Source organism: Oncorhynchus clarkii, chromosome 4, assembly GCF_045791955.1.
Source record: "Oncorhynchus clarkii lewisi isolate Uvic-CL-2024 chromosome 4, UVic_Ocla_1.0, whole genome shotgun sequence".
Lineage (NCBI taxonomy): Eukaryota > Metazoa > Chordata > Actinopteri > Salmoniformes > Salmonidae > Oncorhynchus > Oncorhynchus clarkii.
The window spans coordinates 16014350-16033879 of record NC_092150.1 but is presented as its reverse complement, the minus strand read 5'-3'; the positions used below and the strand labels follow the sequence as shown (position 1 = coordinate 16033879).

The 19530-nt window shown below is 42.3% G+C and overlaps 1 pseudogene; it reads right to left on the bottom strand.

Moving 5' to 3' along the window:
• Positions 1–1693: 1693 nt before the first annotated feature.
• LOC139407586 (small ribosomal subunit protein mS35-like) lies at positions 1694–16099 on the bottom strand (annotated as a pseudogene).
• Positions 16100–19530: the final 3431 nt, after the last annotated feature.

The following is a 19530-nucleotide window of genomic DNA, read 5'->3' as shown; positions in this document are numbered from 1 at the left end:
ATTAGTGGTGTAGAACCATTAGTGGTGTAGATAGTCCTGCAACTTATTTTCATGCAACTGTATCGCTAACTATATTTGTGTTCTTGGAAAGATGAGCTGCATAGAGAATAAATTGAAGAACGTGTCAAAACTGTAAGATCAAATTTGCTGTGAGGATTGTGGTTACTGTTGTGAGGTAATAGCTTGAGACTTGGAGTAACTGCTGATGCATTTGAGGTCACTTGTCTCAATATTGACATTTTATAAAAGAAATGGCACATTGTTGAATGCGTCCTTTCAGTAGGGTGCTTCTCTTTCTCTCCCTGAGCCGGAGGGGGTTGGTCAAATATTTCACAACAGACAGTTACAGGTATCAAATGCTGTGTGGTGAAATCAGAGAGGTTGGTCTCTTAACATTGCACCGGTCAACCGGTTAACTACACTGTCCCACAATTGGACGTGAAGTGATAACGCTGCAAAACTGTTCAAGTGGTGAGGTGGCTATGCCTAAAACACAGCCAGTTGCTTAAACTATGCTTAACAACCATGTGATGTCTTCCTGAGCCAAAGGGGGGTTTAGGTGTCCCGAATATTGAGTGGATTTACACTGCTACTGTTGACTCACCTGTTGAACATGCTCAATATAGTGACGATGTGACAGTTAGGGAGTCAGCCAGAGCCTCCCTACTTCTGGACCTACAGAGGTTCCACTGGCCAATGGAAAATTGAACACTCGTGATGTGTGCTTTGTAGTCTGGTCCGACTGGCTGGACCTCAAAGACCTGTGGAACCGGACTGGAGTGGAGCTCAGGTGGACACAGACTGATATACAAACTGAGCCAGTGACTTCCTCTGATGCAGTTGTGGTAGATCGCGGTGTTGATGTGGAGGCTTCTGTCACCCATGAAGGAACATCTCATCCTACATCCAGGAAGACACTCCTTGGTTTCAGACGGATGCAGCTACTGCAACACTGGACTGGCCTGAAGCTGCAGGGGAAACTCACTGCTCTGGACTGTGCTAATCACCGTCTCCCATTCCATGTACCAGAATTCTGCCATTGGCGAGGACATTCTCACCTTTACTGTTAAGGCTGCAAGTTCTACCAACAAAATATAATCTAGCATTCTGGTACCCTGCAAACCATGAGCAATTTTGTATTCTACATGAGTCAAATGTAATGGAGTCCATTGTTGTTGTGAAGGGCTGCTGTTCATACAAGGACTTGTACATTGCTAGACATGACACGCTTTGTTGACCTGATAGCCAGCGAGGTGAGACTGTCTCACCAACAGCACACATGCATAAACATTATTGTGCAAGGGGGAAGCTGGTTTGATGTTGATGTGTTTTCATGTGTGCCAACTACTCCAAATATTGTTGTTGTGGGGGGGAGCTCATTTTGGAAGTGGGCTGCTCATTTGATGGCTACATAGCGCAGACCTTTGCTGAGAAGCTTGCTTAAATACCAGTCCCTAGTGGCACACCAGCCTCGGGTGGAGGTGCAAGCTGGTAGCGCTGATATTTGGGTAGGGTAAAGCAATTGGCTAAGTACTGCTCTGTTTCAGCTGTTGTGGGCAGCCTAGCTGTATGGAGAAGGAGGTGCTTTCTGTACCTTTGAGTGTCATGCATACAGGGACCTTTTAAATGTTTGGATCCTTTTTTTGTAAATTTGATTGGATTCAAATGAAGTATTTAGTGTGTGTTAGACATATTAGAGTTTCAGTAGTTTCTTCACAGCTTCTCTGTACTGGAGCACGCTTCCCTCACTCTCACCCTCGTTCTTCAGTCTGGTCACAGAGTCCCTGTACCTCTGGCTTTCCTCCCTCCCCTGCTAACCCCATGTGGACCAACGTGGACAGGGCGTTCTTCTGAGAGGGGCTGTTCTCCCAGCTGTACTCCTCCATGTCTGCCACAGTCTTCTCAGACTCCCAGGCCTCCGCTTTCTAGACAGAGTAAGTGGAACAGCACAACATTGTCCGCTACATAAGCTCAAACAAAATGCTAACCAGGATTCATCAGTTTATGACTCAATATATGACAAATGATAGGTATGTGAAACATTAAGATAACGGTCTGCGATTGCCCCTCTTGGGATTGTGGGTTTGGGGACAGAGCAGTGTGGAACCCCTTGAGTGCCCTGGTCAGTGATGTGATGCTCGGCTCTCCTGTCCTCTCAAAGAGATAGGGTTTCTCCATACGTGGTGCGGAGTTCCTCCATCACAGCCTGTCTCTGTCCGATCACATCCCCCAGAGGACAATAGGCCCGTTGTGTGGGAGCTTAAAGCAGGGGCAGTCACAGCCTCATCAGATCCACTGCAGCCCTGGTGTTTGGGGTTAATGACCCTCATTACATCTATATGGTTCCTAATATCCAGGCTGGCTGAGGCCCAACCCCTCCAGCGGACAGGGTGGTAGGATGGGGATGGCTGGAGAAGAGATTCTCTCCTCTTTAGCCTGACTGTCAGGGTCATTTCACTATCTTCACAGGGTCAACTAGTGTTGCAGTCCCTTTCAATCACATCGATTCAGTTAGTTTGCTTTAGAATCTAAGCCATTTGATTCAGCATACAGTAGTTCATGTTTTAATCAATCCGAGTTAAAACAGGTAGGTGACCATTAGTCGGACAGACTCCATATCTTCTATTGGGTGAAGACAGGGCGGCAGGTAGCCTAGCAGTTAGAGCGTTGGGCCAGTAAGGTTGCTGGTTCGAATACCCAAGCCAACAAGGCGAAACATCTGCCGATATGCCATTGAGCAAGGCATTTAACCCTTATTTGCTCCAGGGGTGCAGTACTATTATGGCTAACCCTGTAAAACAAGACATTTCACTGCACCTATCCAGTGTAAATAATATATATATATATATATATATTTATATATATATTTATATATATTTATATATATTTATATATATATATTTATATATATTTATATATTTATATATATTTATATATTTATATATATAAATATATAAATATAAATATATATAAATATATATATATAAATATATAAATATATATATTTTTTTACAGACAGTGATGTTGACAGACCAACAGACACCTGTTTTACAGGAGGACATTTGTGGGTTTTATTACTGGAGTGGAGCACAGAGGAGTGGAGCACAGAGTACTGGAGCACTCAAATAAGAGATGGACAGATGAAATAGTCTCTTGGGGATTGGAGTGCCTCTAGTGCCCAACAGGGGAGATGTTGGGCACTAGAGGCACCTGCTGTGCTGTGGTGGAGGACTGTGCTCTGTCACAGTGGAGCACTGGTTTGGATCTACAGCCAACAGTGGAATTAGCAACAGGCCCAGAGTCCGTCTCACTGAGTGAATAGAATCACCCAAGCGGCGGCTAACAAGCGGCCTCTTTGTGGGCTAGCGTTACTACCTGAGCACAGCTTCCCCCGACCGGTGAGCTGCACTGTGCCTTCCATTGTGTATGCAAAGGGCAGCGGACAGTGTTCCGCTTCCCGGCTTGTACGCCATTCCCCAGAGAGACAAAAAGCCAAGGCTTTTTAACCAGCTAAACCCTGCTGCCTTGGTGATAGAACTACCAAAGGCACAATAGGGAGAGCCATTAAGTCCCTTGTGGCTGTACTCTCATGTGAAAACAGCCTGTGCTGGTGACCCTGACGGTGGATATCTCAGGTGTTGGTTGGAGTGCTGTGAATAAGTGGCAGGGTCAGCATCAGATACTGGAGTCTGTTTTCTCCTGTTTAGAGGGGAAATGCCAGTGGTGACAATGCTGCTGTATGCCATCCCTCTGCCTATTCTCCTCATGCATCATACCTCCCTTATGGCCTTACTCTTTCACACGAAGGGGAGAAATAATGATTCACTTGAATGGTGAATCCCTGAAATGACTTGGATGAAAGGCAACATAAAAGCCTGTAACACTTTCTATTTACAAAGCCCTAATGTATATACAAGCCCTTTACCTGTAGGGATGGTTTATGGTATCATGCATCTCTTTCCTAGTCCATTAGGGGTCTCTGATGCTTTGCACAGTGATGGCATTGGCTGCCTGACCATCTGTCCACTCACTGTCTACCTATTAGCAGATGGGCTGGCTGGGTAGTGAGGTTAGGCGGAGGATCATGACTACTCAAGCTCTTTGGTACTGACCAGGGTCACATTTGGGAGGATGCTACATACTGAACGGAGCAGCTAGACATGTCATGAATAGAGCTGGGAATATATTGTACATCTGACCTTTCCATATTCTGTCCTTTTGAGCACATCTCTGGACTTGACTAGTCAGAGTAGTAGAATTAGACACTTACCCAGGACTCGTGATAGAGGACAGTCAGGAGGTACATGGCGTAGTCATAATTCTGCTGTCTCACAGGGCAGCTGAAGGAGCAAAGGGGAGAAAAGAAATAAAAACATTTCAGAAAATACAGTGTTAGTTGAAATAGAGCCCCCATTTAAAATATATTACTGTAAAGCAACTGTAGTGAAGGACCAACACCTTATTGGTAAAAGCACATAGAACAACAGGGGGTGCTGCTTACCTGTCAGTGGTGATGGTGAGTGTGTCTGTCTTTGCAGTACCTCTCTCCTACCAGTTTAACTATCTTCTTCCTGGCATGGTTGTCCAAGTTCAGACTGGAGAGCTTCACCTGAGTGGACAAAGACACATAAATCTGACATTATAATACTGAAACTTATTGGCTTTGGCAAATTGATTCAAATAAAACCGGAAACAGATGCAGTCATCCCTCAATCTGAAATAATATGCACTGTGCCACACTAAATATTGAAACTCTGCAGCGGTAAGTCAGTTAATGTTTAAACTCAGTCTACTGAATGGAATTTAAATCATGGAAAATGACAAGCATATATGGTTCATGCTGCAAAAAACATTGTTCCCCCTTACAGCTTTGTGACAGCTGAAGTTCATGGAAGAGAAGAAGTGAATAATGAGACGTGAAGAGGCTTTTCAGGAGAAGGATTATAGGCTATTCTCTCGCATTGTTCCAGCACAATGTCAACCAAAACAAAACCTTAAAAAAGGTCACATTTCTCATTATTGAGACTAAGACCCTTACCCCCATTGGTCAAATCTCCTTACTTTCATCAGATTAGTCACATAGTTATTTAAAGAGAGGCCATGCTACTGAGTGATCAGTAAGCCCTTTGCAGATCGGGTGGAAAACAAAAGATTACTGCAGGTCTTAACGGACATCGCGCTGCTTGCTTAGCAAGTACCACTTCCTTCTGATTTGGCTCATACGGACACTCAAACACAGGACCTCTGCCTTGCAAACACATGTAACCACCCTCCTGAAGCGTCTTACAATCAATGTCATGCATTTTCTAAAGCCCTTTTTACAGCAGTTGTCACAGAGTGAAATACAGATACCGAGCCTAAAACCCCAAAGCAATGCATAAGCAGTGGCTAGGAAAAACTCCCTAGAAAAGTTAGGAACCTAGAAAGAAACCAGAGAATATTCACGCCTCGGAGAAGCTAGCTATTCGGCAGCGCAAGTGGGAACACTTCAGGCTTAGGAATGGGTTTCACACGTACTACACATGCATGTACCTCACATGGGAGAGTTTATACACAAGGCTCACAAGTATATTATAGAAATGTGACATGTACACACGTGTGCATGTTCTACAACTGTGTGTGTGTGAGTGAGTGTGAGTGTGAGAGTGAGTGTGTGAGAGTGATAACCGGTTGCCACGTGTGTTGACAGGAAATGCGTGTACATACAGTGCCTTGCAAAAGTATTCAGACCCCTTGGATTTCTTCTCATTTTACTGTGTTACAAAGTGAGATTCAAATTGATTTATCATTTTGTCAACAATCTACACAAAATACTCTGTCAAAGTGGAAGAATTCATGTTAAAAACAAAAGTGCACGGAAATGAACTAACTAAAATAGTCATTGCATAAGTATTCCGCTTCCTGAGTCATTAAATGTTAGAAATGCCTTTGGCATCGTTTACAGCTGTAAATCTTCATGGGTAAGTCTATAAGAGCTTTGCACACCTGGATTGTGCAATATGTTCCCATTCTTTTTTTAATATATTTTTTTATTTAGATGTTAGAGATCATGGCTAGACAGCGATTTTTATGTCTTGCCCTAGATTTAAGCATAATTAAGTCAAAACTAACTTTACCACTCAAGAATTTACTGTCTACTTGGTAAGCAACTCGTGTAGATTTGACCTTGTGTTGTAGGTTATTGTCCTGCTGAAAGGTGAATTCCTCTCCCAGTCTCTGTTGAAAACCTACTTCAATCTGCTTTACCTCTAGGATTATGCTTTTTAATCCTTAAAAAATCCCCAGTATTTGATGATGTCAAGCATACCCATACCATGATGGTACCAACAGGCTTGAAAATGAGGAAGTTACTCAGTGATGTGTTGGATTTACCCCAAACGTAAGGCTTTGCATTTAGGCTATGATGTGTATTTTTTGTAGAATTACTTTAGTGCCTTGTTGCATACAACATGCAAGTTCTGTAATATTTATCATCTGTATATTTGTATTCTTTTCACCGTGTAATAAATTAAAATGTGAAGAAATCCAAGGGGTCCGAATACTTTTGCAAGGCAAGGTTACAGCCTTATTCTAAAATGTATTACAATTGTCCAACCAATCTATACACAATGCCACAGAATGACAAAGCAAAAACTGTTTAGAAAATTTGGCAAACTGAAATATCACATTTACATACACTACCGTTCAAAAGTTTGGGGTCAATTAGAAATTTCCTTGTTTGAAAGAAATGCACATTTTTTGTCCATTACAATAACATCAAATTGATCAGAAATAGTGTAGACATTGTTAATGTTGGAAATTACTATTGTAGCTGGAAACGGCAGATTTTTTAAATATCTACATAGGCGTGCAGAGGCCCATTATCAGCAACCATCACTCCTGTGTCCCAATGGCATGTTGTGTTAGCTAATCCAAGTTTATAATTTTATTATTTATTTTATTTTTTGAAATTATGTTAGCACAGCTGAAAACTGTTGTCCTGATTAAAGCAATACAACTTTTTTAGACTAGTTGAGTATCTGGAGCATCAGCCTTTGTGTTCGATTACAGGCTCAAAATTGCCAGAAACAAATAACTTTCTTCTTGTTCTGAGAAATGAAGGCTATTCCATGGGAGACCTTGCCAAGAAACTGAAGACCTCATACAACGCTGTGTACCACTCCCTTCACAGAACAGCACAAACAGTCTCCAACCAGAATAAAAAGAGTGGGAGGCCCCAGGCAACACCTGAGCAAGAGGACAAGTACATTAGAGTGTCTAGTAGTTTGAGAATCAGACGCCTCACAAGTCCTCAACTGGCAGCTTCATTAAATAGTACCTGCATAACACCAGTCTCAACGTCAACAGTGAAGAGACGACTCCGGGATGCTGGCCTTCTAGGCAGAGTTCCTCTGTCCTTTTGCCCATCTTAATCTTTTCTTTTTATTGGCCAGTCTGAGATATTGCTTTTTCCTTGCAACTCTACCTAGAAGGCCAGCATCCCGGAGTCGCCTCTTCACTGTTGACGTTGAGACTGGTGTTATGCAGGTACTATTTAATGAAGCTAACAGTTTGAGAAACAGAAGTCCTCAAAACAAGAACATTTCTAAGTAACCCCAAACTTTTGAACAGTAGTGTAAGTATTCAGACCCTTGACTTAGTACATTGTTGAAGCACCTTTGGCAGCGATTACAGCCTTGAGTCTTCTTGGGTATGATGCTACAAGCTTGGCACACCTGTATTTGGGAAGTTTCTCCCATTCTTCTCTGCAGATCAGGTTGGATGGGGAGCATCGCTGCACAGCTATTTTCAGGTCTCTCCAGAGATGTTTGATCAAGTTCAAGTCCGGGCTCTGGCTGGGCCACTCAACTCCTGCGTTGTCTTGGCTATACGCTTAGGGTCATTGTCCTGTTGGAAGGTGAACCTTCGCCCCCAGTCTGAGGTTCTGAGCGCCCTGGAGCAGGTTTTCATCAAGGATCTCTGTACTTTGTTCCGTTCACCTTTACCTCGATCCTGACTAGTCTCCCAGTCCCTGCCACTGAAAAACAACCCCATAACAGAATGCTGCCAACACTGTTCACTGAAGGGATGGTGCCAGGTTTCCTGCAGACGTGACGCTTGAATCTAGTTTCTCAGGGTCTGAGTCTTTTGGCAAACTCCAAGCAGGCGGTCATGTGCCTTTTATTGAGGAGTGGCTTCTGTCTGACCACTCTACCATAAAGGCCTGATTGGTGGAGTGCTGCAGAGATGGTTGTCCTTCTGGAAGGTTCTTCCATTTCCACAGAGGAACTCTGGAGCTCTGTCAGCGACTATCGGATTTTTGGTTACCTACCTGACCAAGGCACTTCTCCCCTGATTGCCCTGTTTGGCCGGGGGGCCAGCTCTAGGAAGAGTCTTGGTGGTCCCAAAGTTATTCCATTTATAAATGGAGGCCACTGTGTTCTTGGGGACCTTCAATGCAGCATAAATGTTTTGGTACCCTTCCCCAGATCTGTGCCTCGAAAACAAGCTCGTCTCTGAGCTATATAGACAATTCCTTCGACCTCATGGCTTGGTTTCTGCTCTGACATGCCCTGTCAACTATGGGACCTTATATAGATGGGCATGTGCCTTTCCAAATCATGTCCAATCAATTGAATTTACCACAGGTGGACTCCAATCAAGTTGTAGAAAACTCAAGGATGACCAATGGAAACAGGATGCAGCTGAGAGTCTCATAGTAAAGAGTCTGAATACTTAGTTGGATAGCAACTAAAAGGGATGCAGGAGTATTATCTTTTCATTCAGATTATATCATACAACTGGGAGTTTTGTGTGGCAAGCCTGAGAACAGTGGGCTGAAATGGTATCAGTCTGTTTCGGCTGTATCCTGGACCCTGCTTATCCTGCAATCTATCTTTGATTCTCATGCTAATCTAGGGGGATTATTGGCTAAATAATTCCTGTGTCGAGGCCGTAATCTAAGGGGAAAGTGTCAGTGGAGCAGATGGCTGGCGATTAATCACAAAATTCTTCTAGAGATAACTGTCAATTGTATTTAGGTTCCACGCCTATTGCCGTTCTCCATTTGTGACAAGTATGTTCATATGATGGAATATTGCAATCATACAGCGCTATGAAAAAGGTATGCATTGTAGAAGTATTTTAGAGCAGCGTTTCATAGACTTAAAGGAAAGATTCACCCATTATGAATGTTATTGTTTTTGTGCATCTGAGTAATGTCCTATCGATTCCCTAGGTCATTTCATGTTTATCGGAGGTATTGGCGTTCAAGCAGGCAGACATTTGGCCGGTATGAAGTAGCATTACAATAAAGCCACTCTCACTACACTGGAAGTTAAAAGAAAGACTTTTAGATGGTGAAATTGTCTATCAATGTTAGATTTCAATACTGGCCAATGTCAAATCGCAAGGTTGTCTTCTCTCGAATGAGCCATTGATCATACTTTTGCGTTATTCCTACCTCAAGAAATGTGTTATTTAAAAGAGGATCTAGCAAATTTCTCCTGTGTCTGCCTCTTCAGTCCAGGGTGCATTGCATGGTGTCATTGCAAAGTCCACTCTGTGGCACATCAATCTGCAAGTTGAACATGGTGAGATTGTAGACTCCTAAATTGATAGTGCAGTTGTTTAAGTGATTTTACCGCTAACTGGCTACTTCACCTGCTGATAGTGTCTTTGGTATTATTGTAAACTCAGCAAAAAAAATAAATGTCCCATTTTCAGGACCCTGTCTTTCAAAGATAATTCGTAAAAATCCAAATAACTTCACAGATATTCATTGTAAAGGGTTTAAACACTGTTTCCCATGCTTGTTCAATGAACCATAAACAATGAATGAACATGCACCTGTGGAACGGTCATTATGACACTAACAGCTTACAGACAGTAGGCAATTAAGGTCACAGATATGAAAACTTAGGACACTAAAGAGGCCTTTGTACTGACTCTGAAAAACACCAAAAGAAAGATGCCCAGGGTCCCTGCTCATCTGAACGTGCCTTTACCATGCTGCAAGGAGGCATGAGGACTGCAGATGTGGCCTGGGCAATAAATTGCAATGTCCATACTGTGAGACGCCTAAGACATCGTTACAGGGAAACAGGATGGACAGCTGATCGTCCTCGCAGTGGCAGACCACGTGTAACAAACACCTGCACAGGATCGGTACATCCAAACATCACACCTGCGGGACATGTACAGGATGGCAACAACAACTGCCGAGTTACACCAGGAACCCACAATCCCTCCATCAGTGCTCAGACTGTCCGCAATAGGCCGAGAGGCTGGACTGAGGGCTTGTAGGCCTGTTGTAAGGCAGGTCCTCACCAGACATCCCGCAACAATGTCGCCGATGGGCACAAACCCACCGCCGCTGGACCCGACAGGACTGGCAAAAAGTGCTCTTCACTGACGAGTCGCGGTTTTGTCTCACCAGGGGTGACGGTCAGATTCGCATTTATCGTCGTAGTAATGAGCGTTACACCGAGGCCTGTACTCTGGGGCGGGATCGATTTGGAGGTGGAGAGTCTGTCATGGTCTCGGGCGGTGTCACAGCAGCATTGGACTGAGCTTGTTGTCATTGCAGGCAATCTCAACGCTGTGCATTACAGGGAAGGCATCCTCCTCCCTCATCTGGTACCCTTCCTGCAGGCTCATCCTGACATGACCCTCCAGCATGACAATGCCACCAGCCATACTGCTCATTCTGTGCATGATTTCCTGCAAGACAGGAATGTCAGTGTTCTGCCATGGCTAGCGAAGAGCCCGGATCTCAATCCCATTGAGCACGTCTGGGACCTGTTAGATCGGAGGGTGAGGGCTAGGGCCATTCCCCCCAGAAATGTCTGGGAACTTGCAGGTCCCTTGGTGCAAGAACTGGCAAATCTGGTGCAGTCCATGAGGAGATGCACTGGAGAACTTAATGCAGCTGGTGGCCACACCAGATACTGACTGTTACTTTTGACCCCCCTTTGTTCAGGGACACATTATTCAATTTCTGTTAGTCACATGTCAGTGGAACTTTTCAGTTTATGTCTCAGTTGTTGAATCTTGTTATGTTCATACAAATATTTACACATGTTAAGTTTGCTGAAAATAAACACAGTTGACAGTGAGAGGATGTTTATTTTTTGCTGAGTTGATGTAGCTACGTTTGCTAGCTAGCTAGCCAGCCAGCCCAAAGAGCATTGCATTTATGGATTTCCACAACGATTTTCATATTTCTACCAACCTTAATATAAAAGTCAAAATGAAACATTTGTTCACAAAAAATATTGTTCTCAGTGTTATTTAACACTGTAAATGATAGGAATGAGTGGTTTTGGATGGATTTTTCGTTTAAGAGCATAGATCCGGACAGTGGAGCAATTTCCTGAAAGGTCAATGAGATGAGAGCTGTTTAGAGAACCTCTAGATCCCTTCAACACAAGAGGATAACCCTGCACTTTATATGGATTTGGTTGAGAAGGGTCAAATACAGGTCAGAGTCTAACTGAACTCTTAGCTAACATTTTAATCTACCTCAAACCCCCAAATCCCAGACCATGTATGCCTACAACACAGGAAGACAGACTCTCACTCTGAGGTGGACTATGCGGGTAGATGGGTTTCTGAGGGCGGTGCCGGCAGACATGTAGTCCTTGCTCTTTACTTTGACAGGGAAGTGCTCATCATATTTAGCATCTGTGTCCAGGGCAGAGGGCCACTCTGTGCAGAATGCTGCAGGGAAAGTAGAAACACAGAAAGACAATTAAGTGATAATGCCAGAGAAACCGGTGTTTGGAGGATATATTGGCACAGGTGTTGTTAGGCAAACTGTGCCAATATATCCTCCAAACACCGGCTTAGAGGGCATTATCACTTTTTTCAATGTGTTACCAATATATTCAAATAATGATTGATTAATTTATTCATACCATCTCATCCTTCCACGAGATATAGTCCGACACAAATCTAGGGTTGCTACCCAAGCCGGCTGGTCGTTCGTTCGTTCTATCGGCTCGGTTGCCAGTCTTTTTGTTCTAAATCTATGGAAGTGAACAAGCCATTCATTCTCGATGTTCCGTTGCCATGATTGCTGGCAACGTTTTGCTTGCTAGCCAGCCAACTTCGGCTAACACAGTCACATCAAACAGCGCAGACAGAATAACAAAGCAAAGTAGCTGCATTTGCATGTGTTTAAGCTGTTTTCTAGTTAGCTGAACAAGACACTGTTCAGAGGAGCTAGCCAACTACACAGCTAACACAATCACTTCAAACTGAAACTGGGATGATAGCAAACTAGCTGCATTTCGTGTTTTTCTATTGACATTTCTTTGTGTGTGCATACACACTACTGTTAAAAAGTTTGGGGTCACTTAGAAATGTCCTTGATGTTTAAAGAAAAGCTAATTTTTCTGTCCATTAAAATAACATCAAATTGATCAGAAATAGTGTAGACATTGTTCATGTTGTAAATGACTATTGTAGCTGGAAACGGCTGATGTTTAATGGAATATCTACAAAGTACCCGCAAAACACCAGTCTCAACGTTAACAGTGAAGAGGCGACACCGGGATGCTGGCCTTCTAGGCAGAGTTGCAAAGAAAAAGCCATATCTCAGACTGGCCAATAAAAAGAAAAGATTAAGATGGGAAAAAGAACACAGACACTGGACAGAGGAACTCTGCCTAGAAGACCAGCATCGTGGAGTCGCCTCTTCACTGTTGACGTTGAGACTGGTGTTTGCGGGGTACTATTTAATGAAGCTGTGAGGCATCTGTTTCTCAAACTAAATATTCTAATGTACTTGTCCTCTTGCTCAGTTGTGCACCAAGACCTCCCACTTTTTTTTAAGAGCCCGTTTGTGCTGTTCTCTGAACGGAGTAGTACACAGTGTTGTACAAGATCTTCAGTTTCTTGGCAATTTCTCACATGGAATGGCCTTCATTTCTCAGAACAAGAAGAAAGGTATTTGTTTCTGGCCATTTTGAGCCTGTAATCGAACCCACAAATGCTGATGCTCCAGATACTCAACTAGTTTAAAGAAGGCCAGTTTTTTTGCTTCTTTAATAAGCACAACAGTTTTCAGCTGTGCTAACATAATTGCAAAAGGGGTTTCTAATGATCAATTAGCCTTTTAAAACAAACTTGGATTAGCTAACACAACGTGCTATTGGAACACAGGAGTGAAGGTTGCTAATAATGGGCCTCTGTACACATATGTAGATATTCCATTAAAGATTAAATGTATTTATGAAGCCCTTTTTACATCAGCTGATGTCACAAAGTGCTGTACAGAAACCCAGCCTAAAACCCCAACAGCAAGCAATGCAGAAGTAGCACAGTGGCTAGGAAAAAAATAAATCTACCGTTTCCAGCTACAATAGTCACTTACAATGTCTGCACTGTATTTCTGATCAATTTGATGTTATTTGAATGGATGCATTTTTACAAACTTTGAGATAAGGACATTTCTAAGTGACCCCAACCTTTTGAATTGTAGTGTACAAAATGATGCCAATTCATGAGGCGGCAGGTAGCCTAGTGGTTAGAGCAATTCCATTGCAAGATCAAATCCCAGAGCTGACAAGGTAAATAAAATCTGTTGTTCTGTCTCAGTTAACCCACTGTTCCTAGGCCATCATTGAAAATAAGAATGTCTTCTTATCTGACTTGCCTAGTTAAATAAAAGGTAAAATAAAAAATGATTTTGACTGGCTGAGAAAATCTGTCTCGTCCTGACCCAATCAGAACTATGGGACAGCTGGAGGTCGAATTTCAATATTGAAACAATGTTGCAAATGTCAAAGACAGCAAGCTTAATACAAATCGCCGCTGTTGAAAACCAAACGCTAGTCTAAAAAAAAAAGTGAGATAATATCTAGATGCTTTTTTACAGTGGAGATCTAGTAACCTGCCTGGCTGGGCTGATGACAGTGGATTGCGCAGTCAGATTTCAACTGTGTAATAGACACCGGCTGGAACGCGGTTTTAACCAAATCAACATCCAGGATTAGACCCACCCGTTGTATAATTGTTAATTAAATACTACCACTCAATAAGCACTTTGACTTACGCTTCAGAGCTTCACAGTGTTTCTTTGTGGCTGCTGGAGTTAAGAGCAAAACGTTTGAAATCTGAAACAGACAAGAGTTTTCATAAATGCCTGTATGATCTGACAGCACAATATATAGCCTTAAATGGTACAAATGATTTCCATCCCAATGCATAATCAAAAGCTCTGACATGTCAGTTCCTCACCTCCAACCTGACCTTGATGAGCTCTAGGTTGCCCTTCTTCTCCGGAGGCACCCCTCTCTTCACTGGGAAGCCCATGCGGACAGGCAGGGGCACAGAGCCCTGTCTGAAGGGGGCAGCGGTCAGGTACACTGCTGTCCAGTCCTGGTCTACAAGCATCCTATCTGTCCTGGGGTCACCCGCATGACACACCATGGAGACAGGGAACAGAGAAAAAGACGACTAATTAGAGATGTCACAACTTCAAAATATAGCTTTATTTCTGTCAATATACAGCTTCGTCTAAACTTGATAATACATTCCTCACAATTTGTTTTAATGGTAAATTATCTGGGCTGATTTCATGACGTGAACCTCTACCCAGGGACCACAATGTGCTGTAGCCAGAAAGAGTCATGTTGTCATGCTTGTTGGGTTGTGTAGTCTATATATTTTTTCTGTCTTTGTATATTCCCACTTAATCTGTACACTAGAGGGCAGTATGTTGGGTCATGGGTCACTGTTTACTTCAGCACACAGGTAGCAATGATGGCTTGTGATACTGGCACACAAGTGACCAGAAAGTTGTATTTATTTAGGTGACAAGAAAAGTGTGGATGCCGCCCAGGTATGGAGCGCAAACAATTCTCACCGTTTACACCTTGGAACTATGATAACGTTATTCACCTATGGTAATTAGCTAACTTGTGCGGCTACATCTACAGTATGTAATGTTTTTATATGTACTGCTATAAAATGGGCAAAAGACCCAACCAAAAATCTACATTTGGATTAGTTAAGATTGTAACGGGCTAATGTGATAGTGGTACTGTTTGGCGTTACACAGAGAATGTTCGACCGACATTAATTTGGCGATACCACCTTCGTTCTTGATTTGACCAAACATACAGTATCTTCAAAAACATGTCCCTGTCTAGTTGCAGGTGGTTCGTCAGACTTAAATGCTCAGTTATTAAAATATAGTTTTAACTTCTAATGTTAGAGCCAAAAAATGTAAATACATTATTTTAAATAGTGCGAGATGTAAATCGACAACAAAAAAGTGCGCGCAATGCGTGTCTATGCCACCGGGTTAGCTAGAACCAGTTTTGAAAGTTTTAGGAGTAATGGTTAAAGAGCTAATGAAATTTGAAAAATTTGATTTGTCACTATGTTGACGTCTCTAACTGCTTTTGGTGGACGTAAGGAAAACTACAGGCGAATATCCAACCTGAAACTGTCTTTACCTCTGTACCTATCCTGTAACGGCTAATGGAGCATCCATCACATTAGCCCGTTACAATCCGCTAGCTACACTTGGATTGGAAAGGATTTGCTTTGCACACGTTTATGAACATTTGCAATCCCACCTGTGTTCAAGTGATTATCATGAACTTTGACTCGTTACAACATTACTTGTTCCTCACCTCTCTCCGTGGACCTGTTGAAAGGTCCTCTGTTAGGAAAGCCTAAAATTGATATTGATTGTGTCAGAAAAACATATCCAACTTCATTGGGCTCCCGAGTAGCGCATCGGGCGAAGGCACTGCATCTCAGTGCTAGAGGCATCACTACAGACACACTGGTTCGATTCCAGGCTGTATCACAACCGGCCGTAATTGTAAATAAGAATTTGTTCTTAACGTACTTGCCTAGTAAAATAAATTAAGCTAACCAGGTCTCATTTTCTTAGGAAACAGTTAGACATAATCGGGACCATGTTAGCAGGTTCCTCGTCGTGACAGCATATTGCATGTAAACTCACCTTTATTCTGACTAGAATTATTAGTAGACAAGGCCGTCGCGTATGTAGCCCTATTTAACGTGCATGAACTCCATAAATGCGACCATTTATTTGTCCTAAGGACAAAATGTATTTGTTCATTGTGTGTGCAGCCATGTTTGACCATGTTATGTCAACCTATGGCAAGTCGAGAGGGACAGTTTTTTTTAGCGAAACAGAACGCGCAGACAAGATTGGTATCAGTGCCCCCCTTTGATATAGATAATGAACTGCAATTTGCGAACAGGTGAAAGCATTTAGCCAACAAAGGTTTATTATATATTTCGAAAAATGTAGGCCTATTTTAGAATGTCCTAATTTCTTTATCTGTTAGACTACATTTTAAGAGCTCAAATAACATTTAATTGTGTTTATGTAGTTTGAGTACCAGTCTCCTCAGCTAACATTCCACTCTTGTTCATGCCACTCCTTACCAACCTGTTCATGCCACTCCTTACCAAAGATACTGGCCTTTCAGCAATCTCAATGTTCAATATGTGCTGGATTTACAACGGAGTTGCTCAATGGTTGTTGGATATAACATGACTATTTTCAATGGCAACAATTCCAGCCTAGAAAATATAATTAGAATGTATAACGTCAAAAATAAACATTGACCTGTTAGCTAGGCAAGTTGTTGTATTTCCAGGCTTAAAATTAAACCTAAGACGTTTTGTGGTTGGAATTGCAGTATGTATTTAGTTTGAGAATTTAGACATGAGTTAGCAACTTTTGACAGACCAGTTTCATCTCTGGACAAACAGAAAAATGTTGCTTAGCAACCGGATACCAACGTGTTCTGTGGAGAAAAAAAGGTGTTCCAATATTTGCATAATCGTTGTGATTGGAGGATAGGTGTGAGGTTTATCGAATAAGATTAATATTTAATCAGAATATTCATATTTGAAGATGGCAGACTAAAGTCAGTTTGATAATTATCTAAAAAAGTACGCTAGTGTTTCTGATTGTATTCATAATCTTACTTGGTTCATCCTTGGTAGACAATACAATTTATTTGCGCCGCTGAGGTCACGTGCGTCAGGTGGATCATGTTGAGCACAAGATGAAAGGTTCCAGTGTATTTCAGCAGCATCACTGCCGCCGTGCGCGTACTGCCACCAGCTGTTGCTTTTAGCAAGCACAACACTATCCAGTTCGTGACAGACGCACTTCAGAGACAAGCTGCGAAATGATAGAAACAATGACCTGAGTTGTTTTTTTCTTCTAATTTCTGTATTCTAATGTTCCAACTTTCAATGGTGTCCACTGTAATTTACGCACAAACACGTCTTACATCTGGGTACCACTTTGAAGGGAAGATAGGCTAACTGAATGTCCTCAGCTGAAAGGTAAGTTCACTTTTCTTCTTTTTAAATTTTTTTTTTTACATTAAATTAATTTGGGCTATCTGAAATTATTACTTTATTACAATAAAATATGTGAAGAGTTATATCCCTATAGGACATTTTAAATAACTAATAGCTGAAACATCCTAATATTCCATGGCAAATACTTCTGTATTTTGTGTTCTCTGGCAGATACCTTTTTTTGAAAGCTCATCCAACACATCTGATCTGTTAGTTTGATGGCTCAAAACATACATTTATAGGTTGGTTGTCAGTTTCTTATACAGGTAAAGAGAAACATATTGACAGATGTGCTCTAATCATCATTGTTACAGTGGCTCAAATAGCTTCTAATTCACTTCCAAGACCATTTTCAACATCCTCTCACAAACGTGTTTTGCATAACCATGTTTGGTCCTAAGTATTTGAATATTCAAAGTAATAAGATGCTACTGTAAGGTTAAGAAGATATTCCTATATGGAATGATTGATGATGGATTAACTGAAGGTAACTCCTGTGCCAAAGGACTCCATTGCCTGACAGAGTTTTTGTGTGTTTGATGGTTGTCCAGCGTAGCAGAGAAACTCAATCTATGGCCTGGTGACAACAGCAGTGTTTGTGAGAACAGACTGTCATCGCATTATCTGCTGTGGAGGACAGACACGGTGGAGGGTTGCTAACCTGTTACATTCCAGCCTCACACCACAAAGACTTGTTTCCGATGGATTTAGTGACCATGATCCGTTCACTTTTCATACCCAGGTCAATTTCCTTAAGGAAAAGGTTTTGACGCCTACTGAATAGTGGCCATGACTTTTATGGTGGTTGATGCTGGTCTTTAGAGAATAAGAAGGAAAGGGAGAGAGAGTGGGTAGAGGAGCTTGGACATGATGGACTATGGCCTAAATTCAGTCAATGCTATCAGGGTGGTATTACACCTGCGGTAAAGCTCTTGTGTGATCCTCTATAAATGTGTTGTAGACCTTGTGTGTGGTGACCTCTGGTCTCTACCATTGGCTAAGGAATCTATCATGCAGGGTGACACACACACACACACACACACACACACACACACACACACACACACGTTATCTGTTACCAAGATGGTCTAATGCCTCTCAACTTCGGACCGCTTGACATCCATTATCATTACCAGTTTGAGTAAAGTTACCAGTATTGTGTCTGTTGGTTGTGTTGATGTAAACAGATCACATGTGAAAGGAGATAGCTATAATGATGACGCATAGAGATGACACACTTCTCCAAATCCATAGTCACAATGGTAATCCCCTGTCCGTCCTCATCCCCTTGCAACATTAATGGACCAGAATCCTCTGTGTGAGCTCTCAGGGCTCAGGCCTGTGATGTGACTTCTACTTATGTACAGGCACAAGTCCAAAGTTCAAATATGAATCTGACGACAAGAACAGAACATTCTGAGATTCTGAGACCTGGAAGTGTTAATGTCTGATTTACTATTGTAAACAAGTGAGTTATAGCAACGGCACATATGAAGGATGAATACAAGGTAAGATATGCCATCTCAGGCATAGTCTATCATATCCAAGCTCCTTTACCCTCTGTCTCTCCATCTCCTTCTCTAGCGTCATCCACCTGAATAGGAAAATGCACTAATTACACGCAACATGCAACAATTTCAAAGATTTTACTGAATTACAGTTCATATAAGAAAATCTGTCATTTGAAATAAATTCATTCGGCCCTAATCTATGGATTTCACATCACTGGGAATACAGATATGCATATGTTGGTCATAGATACCTTTAAAAAAATAGTAGGGGCGTGGATCAGAAAACCAGTCAGTATCTGTTGGGACCACCATTTACCTCAAGCAACATGACACATCACCTTCGCATTGAGTTGATCAGGCTGTTGATTGTGTCCTGTGGAATGTTGTCCCACTCCTCTTCAATGGCTGTGCGAAGTTGCTGGATATTGGCGGGAACTGGAACATGCTGTCATACACGTCGATCAAGAGCATCCCAAACTTGTGTACAGATCCTTGTGACATGGGGCTGTGCATTATCATGCTGAAACATGAAGTCGATAAAATGCAATTGTGTTCGTTGTCTGTAGCTTATGCCTGCACATACCATAACCCCACCACCACCACGGGGCACTCTGTTCACAACGTTGACATCAGCAAACCGCTCGCCCACACAACGCCATACACGCTGTTT